A 22,791-nucleotide genomic window follows, 5' to 3' on the forward strand; every position below is an offset into this window, starting at 1 on the left:
TATATTGTTATTTATATATGTATATACACATATGTATATGAGTGGTATGTGTAAAATACCATATCTCATTTCTTCTAGACCTCTTCTTTAGGTGGCTTGGCCTAGTCTCAGTGCCAAGTCCCACTACAATATTCAGCTGCTTTAGACTGGCTATTTCTTTGTCCTCACTCTCACACCTATACTCTTCATGCTTTGACTATTTTGTTATAGTTTATTATACCAGTTTTAGGCTGTCAAAAGCTATAGTACCGTTTTGTGAACTGGTTTATGTTCAATACCAATAGGAATTTACCAAGAAACTACCATGCACTTCAAAAGAGGCATTCTGTCTCAATTTTCATTACGTAGTTTTGTACTTGAAAACTTGCATACATGACAAATAGTATGTATGGGTCCAGCTGGGATAATCACTTCCCATGTGTAGTACAACTTTAGATGTATCTGACTGTCACAGCACTCTCCAAACTATCAAACACCAACAAGGTCTTTTACCATCTCATAGCAACACACTTTTCATACCTCTGCTGCCTTTGCTTCACGTCACATCATCCAGGGCATGTGTTCTCTCCCTTGTCTCTGCTTCTTCCTCAGCTGCTCTCCCTTCACTGGCTCTCAACCACTTAACAGAACCAGCCACAGCTGCATCTTATCTACATATGCCAACCCACTGCCCCTGAAGCCAACCCACAGCTGTGTATTATCAATGATAATTAAGCCAGCTTCATTCCTCTACATCGGACCACCACTATGAGTATTAAAATGAAATTCCATTATTAAGTTTCTATGAAACTAAACCGATAGTTCAGTAAACATCACCTTTTTTTTTTTTTTTTTTTCTTGAACTGATTTCCCATTTAGGAAAACTAATTGCAACAGTCTTCAGAAGGTGCCATGTTCTGTGGAATCAGATCTAAATCACCACAAGGGGTTCTTTCAAACATGAAAAGAACAATCAGACAGAAGTATTTATTAAAAAATGTCCAGAGGTGTATAAACATCTATTACAGCAATCATTATTTTTTTTCCCTTTCAGTTAAAGGTAGTTATCACATTTAAAATTGTGGGTTGTGTTCTGTTCTTATACATGCATATGATGTGGCATGTTTAAAGAATGGTTTGACAAAATCAATTTTATTTTAAATCCATACCTACATTAATATTAACATTCATAACATCAGATTGCATCAATTTTTGACAAGTTATTTCTTTGTCAATAGTTGCAGAGGATCATGTCATTTTCTATTTTGCTAATTGAAAAATAAATCTATTTTGGACATTGTTAATTGTATTAGTCCTTACAAAATGGAGTAATAATGTCAAAGATGTAATACTGCTTCCAAACCTCATTAATGATGCAAGCCTCAGGTCGGCATTAAGAACCATCTTTTCAGAAAACGTTACTATGGCCACTTTAGGTCCCTAAACTCTTATAGGGTGATTGTAAATCCCATCTTGTATTTTGGTTTCTAATCTCAGTGATAGCAGGTCTTAAATAAAGCATCATATGTAGTAATTTTTTAACACTGCATTTTCATAAGGTGGGATTGTAAATACTTAATTCAAGAAATTCCATCAATATACCTACCAGTTTATTAAACAAGTATGTATTTAATTAGTCCTCTTCTTCCCCAGTTAGTATTACTGTTATACACATTATAGATTTAATAACAGTCTTTAAAGTGTAAAAATTCTCTACCCACAGTATAATCAGATTTCACCTTGTCTGGGTTGGGTTTCTTGAGGGTTTTTTGGAGTAGTGGTGGTGGTCTTTATTTTGATATTATTGGTGCTTTCCTAAAAGGCAAACTGAAGAACTTGGCTCTCAACAACATGCCCAGGAAGAGATTGTGTATACATCCCTTTACCAAAACCTTTGTCAATATTAGATCTCCGTGAGGAGACTGATGTGATTTATGAGCTCAACACAAATAATTGATTATATGCAGATGCAGTCATGAAGTAATTTTCTAGATGGTTTCGTTCTGTTTTAAATAGTTCCTTTTCCTCCTGTCTTGTTAATCCTAAAAGCAACAGAGATAAATACGTCCATTTACTTGTGGCCACTAATCACTATGGAAGACTTACTAGGAAATGACAATACTTAATGCTCATGCTGCGAATTAATATGTTTCTATCAAATAGAAGGTTAATAGTTAAGGTTCAGCAAGATGCTAGGCGGAAACACGATTGCATCCTTAGCTAAAACACAGCTATGAAACATCAGAAGGGGTCAAATTATTTTTTCCACCACCTATCATTGTGTGGCATGTAGACAGCACTGGCAATATTAAAGCTTTACTGACATTATGAAATAACCATCATAATTAAAATAATAGCAAAAATTAGCAAGCCTGAAATCTTTAGGTTTAGAAGAGTCATCTAGTGGTTTGCTGACTGTCCCTCAGCTGTTTGGAAAAATCTTTCAAAGATCTTAAAGTAGTTCCATCGATAAACTTCTTTCCCTTTTCTTTCTTTTTTATAAAAAAAGGTTACTGAAGAGAGTAATATGGATTTGGAGTGTTTCTACCATGAATAACATTTGCCTTATCATTTTCTTATTTGAAAATTACAGACAAATTAATCCAATACATTTTTAACTGTATTACACTCTAGCATAATTCTTCATGCCAACTTTTCTTTTGAGCCAGATGCCAGCCTAGACTCAGTACAATCTTTTGAAGATCTCCCATTCTTAATGACATTCTTGGTGAGTTTTTCAAAGCAATGCCTTACCTTTCCCCGGTGTAATTATTTGGGGACTATAATTAAAGTAAGAATATATAGCTAGTTCTCCCGCACTTCACCAGTCCGTTTGAACAGCCTGTGGAGATACCCAGCAGCTGACAAAGGTTGCCTTTGGGAATGTTCTAACCTATAACAGGCACTGTGCCACTTGCAGGTGAGCCTGAAGAATGACAGGCATTTCTTTCTCCCTTGTCCCCAGATTCCTATTAGCATTTTTCAAACATATTCTTGAGGGCAGCATATCATACAAGGTTATAAGGTCCTAAAGTGAATATAGTATACTGCTTCTAATAAAGCACTACGAGAGGTGATAGTTTCATGTAAACTATCCCATTAGTTCAAAGAAATGACCTTTAAGCAAGAAATGTAGTTATTTGACAAGGTAGAAGATAAAAATACTGGTATTTGCCTTGTGTAGATGGAAGCTTGTATCCACAAAGGAAGTTTTACTTCACTTTTAGTCTACACTTAAACCAATCATTACTAATTTTACTATTAATATTTTATATGGACATAATTGGATGTTTGCTTGACTAATATCCCAGGGCCACATAATTAAGATGAAGTATGTAGTACTCAATTATTCTTGATAGAAGCAGGACTCATTCACCTCTGCTAGAATGAATAAGCTTTTTAAGGCAAAGATGCTGAGAAAACTAACATCTTAGAGGTGTGTAGATCTACAGTCGCATAACAGAATTCCTAATCCCATTTACCAGCTAACTTTCAGTCTGCGGTTATTGGTTTGACTGCTGGGATGCACTGTGTTGTTCCTTCAGGGATTAATCAGCCTTGTCTCAGGAATAACCTGGTCAACTCCACTTCAAAAAGGTGCTGAATAATGAAGAAGATCACAGAAAGACATTCATCAAACATGGACAGAGAAAAAATGTAAACTTAGCATGACTTTCAACTTTACAGAATGTTAATCTAAACAAACAATTAATTTAAAAAGGGAAGAAATTTGTTACAAGAATTTTGTTACAATGTTCTTAGCATTTACTATTTGGTTTAGCTTTCAATTCACCACATTATTTATTCCAAAGATAGAAATTGGCATTGATTTTTAATGGAGTGTAAAAAAAGAGGAAAGAAAATTTCCCCATTCTGTGACAATTCTGAAAATTATTCTAATCTGAATTTGGTGGGAGAAGTTAAAAAATTTTCCAAGTGCTCCTTGACATCAACATTAATTAGTTCAGGAAAGAAGCCTGAAAAGTTTCCGTTTGTTTTTGGTTTTTTTTGTTTGTGTTTTTTTTTTGTTTTTTTTTTTTAAATTACTGAAATTAATTTCAACAATATATTACAGATAACATGTTTTCTAAACAATAATTTGTCTTAAAGATTATTATTATTTTTTTTTAATGTCAAAAGGCAACTTTTGCCAGTGGTTTCCAACAGCAAATCTAATTGGCAGTTCTGCCTAAGAGTTTGGGTTGAGCAAATATATTTCAAAGAAAACCAAAATAAATACAGGCATGTTGGTCATGGAGGGCAGAGGGACCCTTTTCACAATATCTCAAATAGATCCAGCTGGGAGTTAGTGAACAGATACATGTGGCAAAGTTATTTAAACCATTGTGCAATAGGAACTTAGCTGCATAGCAAACTTCTTCAAAACAGTGTGGGAGCTGTGGAGGAGAAAAAGCATCCCAAAAGGCATCTCACAGCAAGCAGTGGGGCTTGTACCAGCTAATTTGGGAAATGAGTCTTTGCATGCATTTCATTTTGTAAACCAGAGAAGTTGAAAACACTGTACAATCACTGGATGGAACAGGACATTCTTTGCTATTCTCCTTTACAGGAAAGAAATCGTCTCCTTACCTACAATATTCATGAGGTACCTCATGACAACTAATCACAGCACCTGTTTTAATGCCATTAAAAACCACCAAACCAAACCTCAGTTTTCATAATACTTCAGTGCAGCATGTGTTATATTAGGGCTTCTGTCATCATTTTGTTTTAAAGACAGATGGTGTCTGGAAAGGGATATTTAGAATTAGAAAAATGCAAGGAAGACATCTGGTTCTTCCCTATTGTCCCAGGACATGACAACAAATACAGGAGAAGTGGAAGGTCTGGATCACTGCCTCATTCCCTTTGGTGTGTTAGTGTAATTGCTTGAAAGAGCACTTATGGGGAAGCTGTAATATGCAGGCCGCCTCTGGATACCTGGACAGGTCCAGAATCAGATATTTTGGGAAAATCAGAGCCAGTTATTCCTCACTACTGCTAATTCAGCACTAGGCGGGACTTCTAGCAATGGTCCGACCAATGAACTACAGTTACATCAACTATCAACAGTATAAGATGCCTTCTAGATTCCCTCTGTGAGAATGATTATTTGTTCATCCCCATCCAAAAACATTAAAACAGTAGGAGTTCACATGATGAGGTGACTTTATGCAGAAATTGTCTTAAGGCAACAATCTTCAATAGCATTTCTCAGATGGGTAAAACTGGCAGCTTGGAATTCCTAGGGTTTGTGTTGATATGAATTTATGTAGTTTCATAGAAATTTATAGTTTCAACAATTACAGTGATGAGAGCCTGAAGCCAAGCGAGGCTTTCCCTTGTGCCTCAGACTTCAAGCTGAATATTTCATTTATGTAGGCATAACTTGGTATGAAAACTCCTGTTCTGATGTTACAAACAAAATCACCTTTAATATTGTATTATAGATTATCTAGCAGGAAAGATTTTATGGCACACCCTCATTCTGAATTAATTTTATCACCAGAACAATGATAAATATAGATAGCTGGCTAGCTTTGTGCTGTACTTTATAACTAAGTCAAAGTATCCTTAATTATATAAAGTACTTGATCAAGCTAAATTTCAGACACCACCTTTTATTTTTAGTGCTTCAATCCAGAGCAGTTTGGTGTTCTACAGTCTTATTAATGATGATGTAATAAAATACTGCTTACAACCTAAAACCAGGATCTTGTACCTCACACTTTGCATCTCATCTGAAAGTCACAGTACTTAAGAGAATTTCAACAGATATCTTTAATTACAATAAATTTCTGCTAGACTAAGCAATGTAGCTACATTAAATTATATGTACAGTAAATTAGACAATTTACTAATAATAACAAAACTATGCTATTTAGGAAAAAAACATGGTTTTTAGAATGAGGATTACAAAATTAATTTTGCAGGTACAACTGTGCAAATAACTGATTGTGTTGATCTGTCTCCTGCATCAAAAACAATGAAAAAATGTAGTATTTAGGTAAGATACAAAAATAAAGGATTTATGTTTACTTACAGAAATGGCATTCACTCTATCCCCTCCAAACATAACACCCAGTCAAAGTAAACATTCTTTACTAAAGCTAAAAAAATTAGAGGTCTTTTTTTTTGTTTTTTTTTTTTTTTTTCTTTTTTTTTTTTTTCTTGTTGCCTGTTTTTTGTTTATTTTGTTGTGATTAGTTTTGTTTTGTGGGGTTTTAGTTTGGTTGTTTTTTTTGTTTTTCTGGGGGTTTTGGGGTTTTTTTGTTTGTTTTTTTTAATTTAATCAAATTTAGGGCTGAGATTTCATTTTGAAACAGCAAGTTGAAATGTCAAAATTAAGCATTTTGGGTTTTCTCCCACACAACTCACACCATGTTCTCTGCCTCCTTCCCACCCTTCTTCCACTCCTCACCACAGACTGTTCAATGAACCTGCCCAGAACTCAAGAGGGGAGTTTTGTCCCAAATCAAATTCTTGGGCTGTAAAGGCAAGTAAAACATGCCAGATCTACAGTCTTCATCCTTTTTTAAGCTGAGCACTAGTATTTTACTCCAAAATCATTCCATTAAAATTGCCATATAAATTTGTACCATGGATATGCAGCTCACCTTTCCTCAGCCATCCTATTACAGAAAGCTTTCTGAAAATTTGTTTTTATATCACAAAATCCACAGCCAGAAAGAGAATGAAGACGAAGGTCTGTATACAGTATGTGCATGATGGTGCAATGCCCAAAAGACAAAAGATTTTGGAAGAAAAAGAAGGGGAAAAAAAGATAATTTACTAATAAAATAAGAGTAGGGAAGGAAAATTCTAGATGAACATTACTTTGTGAAACTATGCCATGTGTATTCTGTCTCAAATTCATCCAGCCTATGATTTCCTTTGGCTTTTTTCACCAGCTCTTAACGCTTCTTCTCTTTCCTGACACGATATCTGATTGTGTAACTGTAGCAAGTTTGCATGCCAAGGTTCTGGTAGCTGAGGGGCTTCTGTGAGATGACAGAAGTTTCCCCCATGTCCAATAGAGCCAATGACAGCCAGCTGCAAGGTGGACCCACTGCTGGCCAAGGCCGAGCTAACTGGGAACAGTGGTGGTGCCTCTGTGATAAATTTCAGAAGGGGGGGAAAAAAACCTGCACAAAAAAAACCCTGAAGTTGGAAAGAGGAGTGAGAGTATGTGAAAGCAACAGCTCTGCAGACACCCAGGTCAGTGCAGAAGGAGGGCAGGGGCTGCTCCAGGCACCAGAGCAGAGATTCCCCTGCAGCCCATGGTGAAGCCCATGGTGAGGCAGGCTGTGCCCCTGCGGCCCATGGAGGGTAACGGTGGAGCAGATACCCACCTGCAGCCTGGGGAGGACCCCACACTGGAAGAGATGGATGTCCAAAGGAGGGTGTGACCCTGTGGGAAGCCCACACTGAAGCAGGCTCCGGCCAGGGCCTGTGGCCCCAAGGAGAGAGGTGCCCACACTGAAGCAGGTTTGCTGGCAGGACTTGTGACCCTGTGGGGGACCGATGCTGGAGCGGTCTGTTGCTGAAGGAATGCACCCCGTGGAAGGGACACATGTTGGAGCAGTGTGAAAAACTGCAGCCCCTGGGAAGGACTCACACTGGAAAAGTTCACGGAGGATCATCTCCCGTGGGAGGGACTCCACACTGCAGCTGGGGAGAAGTGTGAGGAGGAAGGAGCGTCAGAAACAACGTGTGATGAACTGACCATAACCCCTATTCCTCATCCATCTACAGTGTTCGGGGGGAGGAGGTAGAGTAATGGGGAATTAAGTTAAGCCCGGGAAGAAGGGGGGTGGTGGTGGGGGGTGTGATGGTGGGTGGGTGTGTGTTCTTTCTGATTTGGATGGTAATAAATTAAAATAATTTCCCCAAGTTGAGTCTGTTTTACCCATGATGGTAATTGCTGAATGATCTCCCTGTCCTTATCTTGGCCCATGAGCCTCCTGTTATATTCTCTCTCCCTTGTCTGGTTCAGGAGGGCAGTGATAGAGCAGCTTTGGTGGGCACCTGGCAGTCAGCCAGGGTCAAACTACCACAGTAACAATTTAAGTACTCTGAGTACAAGGGTTTAATATAGCCATTAATATTTCTTGCACACTAGGAACGCAATATTAACAACTGTTGCATCATTAAACTATATAAAGGAAAACATGGCTTGGAAATAAAGGTGTTCTTATCATTGGATTAAACTGAGTACTCAGAACTGAAGGGGTGATAAGCATTATCTAGGGTCTTTCTTATGTAAGTTAGCAAAAATTGTACTTTAAAACACCCTTTAAGTATTTGTACTATAGCTACTGGCCTATGCTGAATCTGACACCAAGGTGAAACAAAGATGACTACCCTTGCCTGTACTGCAATGAAACACTCATCTTGCTGTGTATATGTTTAAAGCATAAGATAAAGGACAGCGTAGACATCACACCCCAACCAAGGAACATTCTGGAGATCTTATTACTTTGTCTTATAAAAGATACACCAATATTTGCAGGGGTTTCATTTGCAGTGCTGACTTCCAAAGTGGAACGTAAGACTTGCTACCCACTAAGTTAGGAAGCTCAGGCTCATCTTGTGCTTTGCATATCCCATCCATTTGGCCCTTTCAGGAAGCAACAAAAAGTAGCACCTATGGTTCCCTGCACATCTTGTCCTTCTTTTGAACTGTAGTAGACAAGTATAGGGGGAAACTGCATACCTCTTCTTGTGCAATAAACAAGGCAGAAATTAACCCACAGCTCTAAGTCAGGTCAGACAGTACAAAGGACAAAGCAAAAGAGGTTTTTCTTCCCCAACATGCCCATTGTAATTATCCTATTGTTATAATCCTTATAATATAATAGGATAGGATAATATCCTATCCTATATTGTTATAGTGACATTAAAGTCACTGTTGCTTTGAATCATTAAGTGCTGTAAAGTTATTTGGTGGGGTTTTGGTTTTTTTGTGTTGTGTTTTTTTTTTTGTTGTTGTTGTTTGTTTGTTCTGTTTCATTTTCCCCTGTAAGTGTTCTCTGTCTCAAGCCTTCTGGGCACAGAACATATTTGTTTTCTCTATTTAGGTTACCCAAGTATGTCCTCAGTCATCTTACTTTGTCCTCATTACTGCACATTGCAGTGAAAGCCTTGTGAATCTTTTCCATAAATCACTGAGAAGAGAATTTCCTATCAGGACACTTGTTCCTTGCAAATTTCATTCCTAAATTTTGAGCAGAAATGAAAGAACTTGCTTTACTTTGCTATGAACTTTTCCAATTCCATTGGCTTTATGCAAAGGTCTCCTGATAAGGTTCACACTAATTCAGGAAGATAAACACTAAAATAAATCTACTTATTAAATCACTAGAATCTCACCCAGAAAGAAGTGAAGGAATAATCTGAGTGACAAAAGTGGAAAGTCCATCCGGGTGAACTTCATCTGACATACTTTAACATTTCTTCAATGTTTAGAATTGTCACCAAGTTACTCAATCCTGCATACTGTCATCTAATGTCGTTTGTTTACCATCCTGTCTCTTTGAGTAAAGGTGTTAGTATTGTCCTTTAGTAAAGTTTGATACATCCGGTGAAAATTGCAGGCAGCATTTTTTTGAGAACAAGAGGAATCGCACATTTATATTTTTCTCCATATCACAGTATGAAAACAATCCAAACAGGTCCCCAGATCCAAAAAATTTAAAACTTCCATGCATTTCCAGACACACTGTTTTGAAAAACAATGATACACCCTGATCATAGGAATGGCTGTAATGAGTTTCATAAAAATCTTAGGTGAGCATCTTTGAAAAAGTCAGACCAGAGGTGGCACCAAAAAAACACAGCTTTGCCTTTAACCTAAGCATATACTCATACCCCATACAAATATATGGCATTTGACTTTTTTCTCTTTACTTTAGCTTTCATTTCTATACTGACAGTTGAGGAATCTCATCTCAGAGGAATTTCAGCCTCTCCCATCGTGTCAGGATTTGAACCTCTGATTTAAATGGATAGGCATCTTTCTCAGCCTTACCCTTCCAAACTTGATATAGGTGGAATGCATGGCTAGCTGGGATCTTAGAGCACACTTTAATATTGACCTGAACACCCAGCCAAATTCTCTGCTTAGAGTCATTGTTTTTTTTCAGGTTATCAAAACTCCCTTCTTTAGAGTAGATTGTGCTTATGTCCCAAAATGGCCTGAAAAGAATCTCTCCAAGCCTGATTTTCAATAAATGACACTGCTGCACAAATAAGACTTTTTCAGTTTGCCCAGTAATTCCAAAATTCTGTACCAGCAGGATACTGGGTCTGGGCTCTGCCTCCTCTCTGTGACTTGACTAAGGACACTGGTGAGACGCTAAACTAATCCCTACAGTGTAGTAGATGCTTACAGCCATAAAGTCTTCTCTGCTCCATAAGAGATGATGTGATTCCACACAGCCCTTCCTATGCGCTGTCCTGAAGCGATTTGTGCACAGCAAGAAGTATGAATCTGTCCAAATGACTGTTATTAAAAGTACAATGCTGTTTCATGACAACAGTAGTTTCACTCCGCATGAAAACAGCTCTCAACAGAAATAAAAATAAAAGGAATCGGGCCTACTACTAATGCAGTGAAAAACATTCAAATCCTTTCCCTCTTAGCTATGGAAAGTCGAATTATCCTGTCACAATAAAAATATGATACTATTTACAATAAGCAGGCAACTTTGAAATTACATTACACCTGTAGAATAGTTTAACATCATAATTAAGACTACACAGTTTCTTCCTTCTTTTTAATGGAATGTTAGTTTATATTTTTTAAAAAATAAACAAAAAAACCCAACCCTCTTTTATTTGTATTTACAAATGACAGTTATCAATCTTTATTTTTGTTTTCTCATATAAAATGCAATTTTTGATTATACTATCCCACATAATAAATGCTTTAGTTTAGTCCTGCCAAGAGGACAATTGTTTTGTCTGGCACCATACAGGATTTATGTAGGCAGGAATTCACTTCTACACATCCTCCTCATTATGGTCATTAAAAATGTCCTATTAAATGTTTGCAACCTGCATTTGTTTCTTGCCAGGAATTCTATTCCCATCTTTCTCTTGTCAGTTATCACATAAACATAATCCTGCCAGCAACCACACAACCAAAAGTTGTTGTTCTAGAATGAAGTTTCCTTTAATTAACTTTATATAACTGCACCTGGAATTTCTGTTTGCCAGAAATGCATTGTCTGTATTTGCTCAGAAAGAAATAAAAACTATATAAAGGGAGTTTCTCTTAGCAGTGTTCTGCTCATTCAGCTAGCATTGTCTTTGTAAGATTTGTCTTAATTAAAAATGTATTCATAATATGAAAAAAACCTTACCATTTCCAAAGTATAATGCAATAAAACTTAAGTATAAAGCATGTGTGTTCTTGTTCTACAGTTTATGTTGTACTTGTGATTCAGCTTACTTTCTGTGATAATGGAGTCAGAACGCAGTGAGCGGTACCTATAGCTTAATCTTTCCCAGTATCCACTTCCCTTTATTTGTCCTAGCAGAGAAGTCAGTACTGCAAAAAAAAAAAGAAAAAATACATGTGCGCCATGCTAAGGGTAGAGTTGTCAAGCATTTCTTACTAGATAATATGAATAGTGTGTTCATGCATACCACAGAAGCAAGAATTCTGGAGAAAAATAGATTTTGGGTTTTTTTAGTGAAACAACTTCATTTTTCTGGACAGTAGCAAATGCCCAGCTGTACAATGAGCATCCAAGTATGCAACTATCAGGATTAAAAAAGGTAAAAAGAAGAAAAAGCAGAACTGATGATGGGAAATATCACAGCCTGGTCAATCATGTGTGACTGTGGCCAAAGGTTGGTAACACTGTAGAAAGGTCTTGATCCACAGAATAGACTGAAGTAGAATACATAAATGAAAAATTTCTAATAACAAAAATCTAGAAGCACACTGTTAGACAGAGATGGAAACCCCACCTTTTTGGAATAGTACTGCTGCAGGCAGTTGTGTCAAACGATTTAATATCTTTCCCTCAGTTATTCCTGGCAGAAATTTTTTTCTATTTATTTTTTTAAAGGATCGGTTACAGTTCCTACAGTAAAAATCAATGTTTTACTTTATATAACCATTTTAAAAAAATAACTACTACATATTCATATTCTGTATTTATTTACACAAAATTCACAGTTTAGGGTGGAAGGGACTTCTTCTGGTAATCTAGTCAAACCCTGCTGCTCAAGCAGGCTCAGCTACAGCAGGTTGTCCAGGTCTGTGTCCAGTCATTTTTGGAATATATCTACAGATGGAGGCTGCACACCAATCTGGACAATATCATCCAGTAATATCTGCCACTTTGACCTATTTCCGATACCCAGATACGTACACCTTTTTCTTTTTGCCTTTCCAGACTCAGCATACCTAACAATCATTATTTAACTCTGTTCCACTGTCAATATACACACAAAAAAAAATGTTTGTACCACCAATGAATATCATCAACAGTGTTGTAGTCTACATTGTTTTATATATGCTGCAAAAATATCTCATGCAGTTAAAGAATTAGCCACACCATGAGCACATTGTGACTAAACTGTATAAATATATTTTTTACAGTATTTTCTACTGTGTTATTTGTAAAAATACACAGAAAATGTGTATGTGGAGGGGGGAACCACTGCAAATTTAATTGCATTCATGCCAATTTTATATTTTTCTTGTAGGTTAGGGCAAGCTGTATCCATCACTGAAATTCTCCACAGAAAAACTTCCTGAAGAAAAGTTGCTCCTGAGGGCATGCAGCTTGTGAAAGCTAACCCTGAGGAGTAAATTCCCTCTTTATCTAATGCTCTATAAAAATGTATTTTTTTTCTCTCCCAACCTTTTTTTACTTCCATTAAACAGAACTCTTTTTTTTTTTCTTTTACTTACTATGATTTATGATTGTTCATTTTTATTATTGCTAGAGATTCTGTGGAAGAATAGAAAAATTAAATCAAAAGAGGCTGACACACGAGCTGTATTCTGTAGTGCAGGCAGTTGTATAATTGTTATCTTTAAACAAGCGTAACAATTTCAAATGTCTAAGCTAGTCATTCTGAATGCTATGGTTGCTGTTCTGTCAGGTAGTTTTAATGGTGTGGTATCAAGGCATTCAGTGCTTTCTTATCAAGGTATTATATGTGATTTTCCATTTACTCTGCTTCCTTTTGTTTAAATTTGGGTTCCTGCCTACTTAACACAGAAGAGAAAATGGAAACAATACTGCACAACTTTGCCAACATTCCATAAATAACAAAGAAAAAGGGAAAAGAGGCATGAAAAGGATAATATGCTGACATGCAACCTAATTCATGATTCTCTTCTGCCTTCAGAAGAACACAAAAACAAGATCAAGTGGCGTTTCCAGCATTAAGAAAAGCCATCAACAAATTCATCCATTCTTGGTAAGGCACAGAAGAAGAAAATGATGCAAGCAAATTTTACAGTGATTTACTGTTAAAGGCATCGTTTCCAGTGCAATTGTGGCCAGTGACATCCTTTTTCATTAGGTAGTCTTTTTCAAGGCAAGGGAATGTGCTTATCTTGTGCAGTATAGGGGTATGAAATAAAGGTTTAAACTAGTGTAAAGGCTATAATCTTTGATGAGCTACTTTGAAAGAAAGTGCTGATGTTGCAGAGCCTTACATTAACAAATGAGCTCTCCTGGTATTCCATCCAGCCATTTCTCACACCATTTTCTCATTGCTAATAGAGCAAGAATCCTTGAATGCTCTTGACTACATCACTAAAAGCACACTTGTACTCTCACCCATATACCTTAATTTGTCTCTGGGTTTATGATTTCTCTCTCCCATCCTTTGGTCTACGAAGACGACTGGTAAGAAGGATGCTGTGTCTCTACTTTCTGTTTTTTTTCTGAGGCCTCTGATTCTGGTTGGGATTTTCATATGAATATAGTCCTGCAGGTTAAAGTGTGAAAAGACTGCTTTTATAGATTTTATTAGGTTGTTTATAGCTGTTACACAGATTGCTAGCATTGTTAATATTATAAAACATTTTTAAAAAAGCAAAATTTTCGAGGTTAATATGGATGTGTTGCGGATCATAACCGAGAGGTGTGGCTCCTTAAGGGAATCGAGGACATAACAGGAGACATTTCTGCTGGATCCTACTTGGAAATGTTCATAAACCATGAGTAGTATGGATTTGAACTATTTAATGCTTATTCCACCATTTGAGCATGAGGATTATGAAAATGTTGACCATTTAAAAATAATTTATATTTATATATACCATAAATGTTAATCCACTACAGAATCCAGTTCTTTTCCATTATACCTCAACTGTGAGTTCTTATTTTTCATTTTTTGCCAGAAAGCTGCGAGGTGAAATTCACTGAAGAAACAAACATCATAGTAGTGAATTGCAAAGACTCCATTTTTAGAAATGTAATTATAGGTTCCTTAAACATGCATAGTACACGCTGAGCCAAAGGCTCTTATCAGAACGTCTTAGAAAATCTTGTCACCAAGGACACATAATAATGAAGGAACCTGGAGTCAGATCCAGCTGTCATTACTAACAGACTAAATCTGGATTTTTTCTGTTTAAATTGCTGAAATTATTCTGTATTTACATCTTCTCATTCCATGGTAAAATCTGTCACTTTAATACGTCATAAGGCTGGGTTCTGTTCGTTTAAAACTTCACTGTACTTTCCCACCTATTAAGAGCTACCTCATATTATTCATCCTGCATTTAAACCTTAACCAGCCTTTACTTGTCAAATTTAAATAGACTATTTCCCTAACTTTGAAGAAGCCACTATTTTCTCACTCTGTGAAATTACTGGGTAGAAGTTGTTGGCGTTGTTTTCTTTGGGTAGATAATGAATCATAAAGAAAATTTATTAATCTTTCATGCTTAATAACATGAAATAAAGTATAAATAGTTGCAATGATAAAGGAATATAAAATACAGATACTCTTACGGGTGAGGAGGTGGTTGTCTCATTTATTGTATATGGAAGCACACTGTGCACTGCTAATTAGCAACTTGAGACTTTAAAAGCAAATGAGAACAAGCTGGCTATAAAACTTGTCTCCACACTTTAACTGATGACATACAGAGTCCCTTGATGAAAGAAAGTATGGTGTTGTCAATACAACGGGGTTTTTATACTATACAGAGGAGTATAATTTCAATATATATATCTACAATTCAAAGTTGAATTGACATTCTTTTGAAGAAAAGACTCTTTAAGTCCATTCAAGGTTCCAGGAAGGTTCTACTAGGAATCCTTTACTTGGACTTCCCAAGAACTACTTGCCCCTCCCCGCTCCTTGTTGTACCTTGTTGTTCAGGCTATGGATTTTTCAGGGCAGAGACCGGCTCACTTCATATTATTCACATACAGTGATCAGCAAACCCCAAACCTTCATTATTCCAGCCAGTCATAACACTTGTTTAAACAATGATACATCATAACAATGCATGCTGGTATAGTTCATCTTCTGTATGTGTGACACCATCACATGAAGAGATGTGCATAAACATGAACTTTTAAGCACTGCATGACATAAAATACACTGCATTTGAAGTGACATCACTATATCATCACAAAATGCATACTGCCATTTCAGAATTGAGAACTTTTACATTTGTGGGAAGAACTGTAAGGGTAACATCTGTAGGAAAATGAACAAAGGATAGAGCTAAAGCATTATTTGATATAGATATATTTCTGAAAATTAAGTTCTCCTCTTGTAAAAAAATTCTGGCTAAATCTCAGAAGACATGCATACCAAAGTCCATCTTCATACCCATGGATGTCTGATGTGAACTAGTTTTCAAGCACCCTATAATATTATTTAATAATTTCACAGAAATACATAGCTTATAATGTTAAATGAAGGCATACAGCAGTGTTCAACCCAGTGCAAAATATAAGGGTCAATTTTTTTTCCTGCTAGCTTCATATATAATCTTGAGCAACTCACAGAAATACATGGAAGGACTTCTAATTTAAAAGACACAATTACAAAACTGAATTTCCCAAAACCATTTCAAATTTTTAAGCTTTTTGGAAAACAGAACAGCTTTATACTACTGCAAGTATGGTATCTAATTTAAGTCACCATCCCTAGAGGTATTTGAAAGATGTCTAGACATGGATCTTAGGGACATGGCTTAGTGGTGGACTTGACAGCATTAGGTTTATGGTTGGACTCAATGATCTCAAAGGTCTTTTCCAACCTAAATGATTCTATAATTCTGTAATTTGGTGCTTTCCTAAGTGTGTATTTCTGTATTCTATTTTAACTTGTAGAGATGATCTTCCTGAACTTTATGAATAAAGCTATAGTCATTCACTCTGGCTAGAAACATCATCATTAACTTTCAGAAGAAACATTTTCTATAATGACAGACAACAAGATTATTGTTCTCTCTTAGTAGTAGCAACACCAAGAATATGGCAACAAAACTAACTTCTTAGAAAAAGCAGGGGATCCAACCCCCTTCAGTTATCAGTAAAGGTGCATTAACCTTATTATATCAATTTACAGGAACACTAAGGAGGCTGAAGCATCCTTTACTAAGGGGTTTGCTCCTGATCACATGGTAGTGCAGAACAGACCAGCATCCAACTCACCACAGTGTACCCCATTTTAGAAAGAAAATCAATCTAGTTTGCAGTTAAGCTTGCTCTGGAGCTCAAAGCAGTAGTGCCATACAGATTCCAGCTTTGTGACAGGTTGCAGTGGGTCATCCCTGGCTGGACACCAGATGCCCACCAAAGCCACTCTACTACTCCCCCTCCTCAGCTGGCCAGGGGAGAGAAAATACAAAGAACAGCTTATTAGTCAAGATAAGGACAGGGAGAGATCATTCACCAATCACAGGCAAAGCAGACTTAACTCAAGGAAAACAAATTTAATTTGTTATCTGTCACATTAAGGGGGAAGGTTTTTCACCAACCTTTTACCTTCAACTAGACTGCCAACATCCCACGAAATATAAGACCCTTGCACCCAACTGGCTTGTCAGAGCTTGTTGCAGCACAAACAAACTAACAGGCTACAACAAGGCCTTTACTGTTGCTCAGATTCTACAGGCCATGCTGTTTCTCCTTCCTCTAGAGGTCAGACCACACTGCCCCTCGCTCACACTCCTCAGTGCCATTTAACTACTTAGTGGGAATGAGCTACACCTGCACATCATCCATGTCAATCAAATCCCTGCCTTCGTGGCAAGGCCACAGCTGCATGTTATCAATGCTGGTCAACCCACTGCCCTCATTCCTCTACAAGAGCTCACAACAGAGACTCTACTGGACAGCACACTGCATCGGAGGGTGATTCACCCATCCTATTCAGGGATTCATGGTGACAGATTCACTAGTTAAATCTATTACTCATGTTTCTGGAATCTCACACAAAAGAGGCCTCAGCTGAGAATTTTTTATTACTCAGATACATGAAATATTAAGGTTCAAGACTGCTGTGGATAGTACACCAACTTCAAGAACAAGCATAAAATAGTGTACACACAAAGTCTAATCACTAATAAAAGCCAGCTGGACTTAATCATTAAGTGTGCATCGAGTATAGTACAGTTTTAATCCTATGGGGGAAAAAACAGGTTTGGCCTGTCAACCAGTCCCAACATATATGATGGAGTCTTCCCTAACTTCTCCCTTTCCTAACTTATTTTATATTATATCTTTTCTTCTAGGTGGAGCTTGAGCAACTCTAGTCATATGAACTTTTGTTACTGGTAGGTGTAAAATTTTCTCGCTTTACCTCTAAAAGTACAGTCAAATGAAAATATAAAGTGCATGCTCAGCGAAGTGTGGTTGTACTTTGGAGGCAGGTAGCTTTGAGATGGAGGTGTATTTTGGTATTATAATAAGTTTATAATGAACAAAGTTCATCCGAGGAAAGTGATCTTGCCACAGTTGCTGGCTCAACAGCTGACAACTTTGCTTATCTTCCCTGCCTGACAGCTACTATGCGGTTTGTCAGTAAATGGTATCCTCAAGTTCCCCTCCCTGCAGGGGCTACAACAGGGCCAGGCTGTGGTGTCTTCACCCCGCTCCACACCCTGCGCCCCGTTCAGGTCGGTTCCCTTCAGCATGTCCTAAGGTTGCAGGTTGTGTTGGCTGGGGAACTACTGGAGAGTGCATAGCAACCTCATTGCAGCCTGGAAGTAGCAGCTGTAGGTTTACCCTAAAATGTCTCTAATGTTATAATGTAACTGTAGTCATTTTGCCACAATTACCAATCAGATCAGAGTAGGATAATGAGAAATAAAACTAAATCTTAAAACACCCACCCACCACCCTCCTTCCTTCTTCCAGGGACTTTATTCCCTTCACTCCTGCTTTCTCTACCTCCTCCCCTCCCTGACCGGCATAGGGGGATGGGGAACAGGGGCTGTGGTCAGCTCATCACACACTGCCTCTGCCACTCCTTCCTCCTCAGGGGGAGGCTCCTCACACTCTTCTGCTCCAGCATGGGGTCCCTCCCACGGGAGATGATCCTCCATGAACTTCTCCAAAGTGAGTCCTTCCAATGGGCTGCAGTTCTTCATACACTGCTCCAACATGTGTCCCTTCCACGGAGTGCATTCCTTCAGCAACAGACCGCTCCAGCATCGGTCCCCCACAGGGTCACAAGTCCTGCCAGCAAACCTGCTTCAGTGTGGGCACCTCTCTCCATGGGGCCACAGGCCCTGGCCGGAGCCTGCTTCAGTGTGGGCTTCCCACAGGGTCACACCCTCCTTTGGACATCCATCTCTTCCAGTGTGGGGTCCTCCCCAGGCTGCAGGTGGGTATCTGCTCCACCGTTACCCTCCATGGGCTGCAGGGGCACAGCCTGCTTCACCATGAGCTTCACCATGGGCTGCAGGGGAATCTCTGCTCTGGTGCCTGGAGCAGCCCCTGCCCTCCTTCTGCACTGACCTGGGTGTCTGCTGAGCTGTTGCTTTCACATACTCTCACTCCTCTCTCCTGCTGCAATTGTGCAGCCTTTTCCCCCCCCTTCTGAAATATGCTGTCACAGAGGCACTGCCACTGTCCCTGATGGGGCTCAGTCTTGGCCAGCAGCAGGTCCATCCATCTGTCATTGGCTATGTTGGACGTGGGGGAAGCTTTCGTCCTCTTCTCACAGAAGCCACTCCTGTAGCCTTCACTACTGAGACCTTGCCATGCAAACCCAGTAGACGAGTCCAATGAAGTAAGGGAGCACCATTAGACCTTTGGTCTGCTGGGACTCTGCAACCTGAAGTAGTAGATCTGTGCAGAACTGTTCTCAGCTGTTTGGTACCGATGTAACAGCTTGTCTGAAGCTAGGCTGAGTGTCAGTGTACCATGCAAGCACATCTTAGGACTCTGCCCATATTATTTTACCAGTTCTCCAGCATACATTTACTAAGATACTAAAAGTATATTCACCTACTTATGGAAAACTGAGTAGTTTTCCCAGAAAAGTGTGTATTTGAGTTGTGTTTAATTAACATCTATTTTTAAATCTTCATAGCTTAGACACAATCATGCAAAACACAATATAAGCTCCTAATGGAATAAATTTAGACACATGTATTTGCTGAGAATTTCAGGCTGTGCAATAGAATAGTTACTAATTTGGAGGTCTCTGAATTTATCTGACAATGTATTGTTTCTAACTGCTAATAATTCAAGACTGTAATTGACTTTTTCCTGCTGCAGAAATCTGTGGGACTACTTCAAAGTGCTTCAGCTAGATAATAAAGCTCAAAAATGAGAAAGCTGTGCCTATCTAATCAAAGACTCATAAGGTCTATCTAAAGGTTCCTGGAAAATACACATCCAATTTCTGTGGAAACAATTTTTCTACTTGCCTTCCCCAAGGTTAGTAAAACTCTCCTTTCAGAATGCAATTGCAGAGCATAAATGCAATACTTTGAGCAACTTTCCATTATGTTGATTTGTATTTCAAAATTTGCATTCCACCTTCCCAGCAAAAGAAGCAACAGGACATACCAGAGGTTAAGAGTGAAGTTAACTACAAAAAGGCAATTATGGTTAGGAAAAGGAAGACAGGAATCTGATTTGTAAGGGTCATGTCTCGATTTGTGTGGGCATTTCAAGTGGCACCTAAGACTCTACACTGCACCCATGGGAACACACCCTGCTATCCCATTTTTAGAGCTTCTGATAAGTCTGCAACCTAATGTAGATATCTTTTATACATTTAAAACTGCTGCCTCCAATTTAATTTTAAAGAATATTAATATTTACAAACTCTTAAAAAATCTTCAGAGGAAATGTTAGCATTAATGAACGTTCTTCAAATGCTGAATGGAGCAATGCCCTTAAAAAATATAAGGATCACAAAGATCAAAAGATGGCAAAGTACCTTAATTTTCCAAGTTGTTGCCTTATTAACAGAATTTATCATTATACAAATTTGGCTTTCATCATTCAATTCATACAAATTGTAATTGAGTTAATGCGTGGTGCAATACCAGAATGTGTTGAACCTCAAACTAGCCTCAGCAAATTCCTCCCACCCAAAGCAAGAATATTTCTGTTTCCAAGAGAAGCTGCAAGTGAATATCAGGTAGTCGGGCTGGTTATCAGTTCACTAATACACTATGAATAGGTCAGTATTTTCATATATCTATGTTTCAACAAGTAATGAATAGTCAGAAAGGATATTGGGAACCATTTATCTAATTCTCCTGACTACACTAGCTTTGGCTATTTTATCAGAGACTTCTGCTACCTGTTAGCAGTGAACTGTTGCTGTGTATGCAATAATATTGAAAAGAACGATTCAAATTATACAGAAAATCTGAAAGTCATGGGATACCAATGCCATGCTAATCTATACCCACCAATTAAAGATATATATATATAAAAAACATTCAAAACAAAATCTACTAGTTAATCAATTAGTTCAGAGTCCTAGACAATGAAGAATGGAATTTTCCTTTTGTACTTGAGCTTCTTTCAATTATTCTGTCCACTGCTCCATGAACTTTTTCTAATCACATCATCATGATGAGTTTAAGGATTTTTTCTTTCCTGTCAGACTGTAGTCTCCCCGTGACTGCATTAGCAAAGTGTTAACAATGCATTTCAGCAATGAACTTACTAACCTGTCTTTGTAATTAAAATCAGAAGAAAAATGCACTTGAAGCAAAACTGCAGTACAGCTCAGGACTGAACCAATCATACCTTCAGAAACTCCTGTCCTCTAAACAAGGTTAATCTAAATCTTAATATCCTAAGCTTAAAATCTTGAAAAAGTAAATAAGTAAAACTTGACACTCTAGTGTCATTAAATAAACTGGTTTCTCTAAGCAGAGGCAATGAATTGCTAAACAGCTACTATCGAGCCTAGAAATCATGGATATTTTAACACTCTGTCAAGTTACAATGATCTGCCCACTGAACAAAAAGTAAAGAAAAATCAATGATATGATCCTGCAACAGTGAGGCTTTGAAAGCTTAATCGTTGCAAATCAAATTAAAGGATTACAGGTGTTAGAAGAACTTAAATGTCTTTATTGTTGTGTCCAAAATTATCACTCTGGGGGGTCTCCATAAGAATCGCTTTAACATAAATGGCTATGTTTTAGTAACAGTTGTAAAATATGACCTTTTAAAATCACTGAAACAGCTTCTTATTTTTAACTACCCACATCAAAGGAGGCATCAGATCTTTTCCACTTTTTATTTCCCTTCTAGCACCTCTTAACAAGGTTTTACAAAGAACAAAGTATGATGAGTCTTAGCAGGATATTAGACTCAATGTTTCTTTCAAGAGCAATGCAATTATCCATATAGCCTTATCTTCTGTTTTGCTTTCATTGAAGTAAAAAAAAATGGAATTAACAGTTCTCCTTTCACTTTTTTTTTTTTTTTTTTTTTTTTACTTTTTAAGAAATATATTGGTTTAAGTGGGAAATGCATACTTAAAAGTTACTGAATGTGCAGCAGAGTGTTTTGGGGTTTTTTTCAGGGAAAAAATACATTGGTGTTACAAACCATAAAAGACTTTGCTTTGAAAGAATAATTTGCATATGGAAGAACAGTCAAATGTCAATCTGCCATTACCTCTTTGAATAAAGCTCAGTTTGCATTAACTATTTTTTATAAGACGCAAGAATGGACTTCAAAGTCTCATACAAAAGTCTTAGAAGGGCCTCCTTAGAACAGCTGAATGCTAAAATACCTCGTACAAATTTGGTTCTGCCTCTTCAAAATACACCCCCACAGTACAACCAATAGTGAAAAAGACTGGGGCAACAGATCACTGGCACAGGCCAGCAGCAGATAACTAATGTTTTGAAGAAAAACAATTATGCCCACCCAAATCCTACACAGTACATCAGAGCTCTTAAATGAAATTTCTGACATAACTACATCACCTTCATTTAATGTGGAAAATTTCTTTTTAAAAGATAGAAAACTTTGGAGATAATGGAAAGAACAGTAAAAGAGGAATGCTCACTATTGCTTTGAAAAACTAGAGAGTAGGACAGCTTTAGCTGGTAGAAAAGGGAGAGAAGACCAAAATGTTCTGTCTACCACAAGTATTAGTGATGTTATGAATATATTGACTCCTTTTATTTCCATCACTTAAGTTCCAGGATGAAATTCTTCTTGCAGCTGTTGGATGGAGACAGATCAACTGTCAGTGACTGGTACTGGAATAACTTTCCTGTATGACCTTAAGCACACTGACAGATTGATCATGAGGTCATTTGACTTCTACAGAGGATGAACAGGTTTTAGATCAAGTTCCTCATTTTTGTGAAAG

This window comes from Falco punctatus, assembly GCF_963210335.1.
Source record: "Falco punctatus genome assembly, chromosome: 3".
Classification (NCBI taxonomy): domain Eukaryota; kingdom Metazoa; phylum Chordata; class Aves; order Falconiformes; family Falconidae; genus Falco; species Falco punctatus.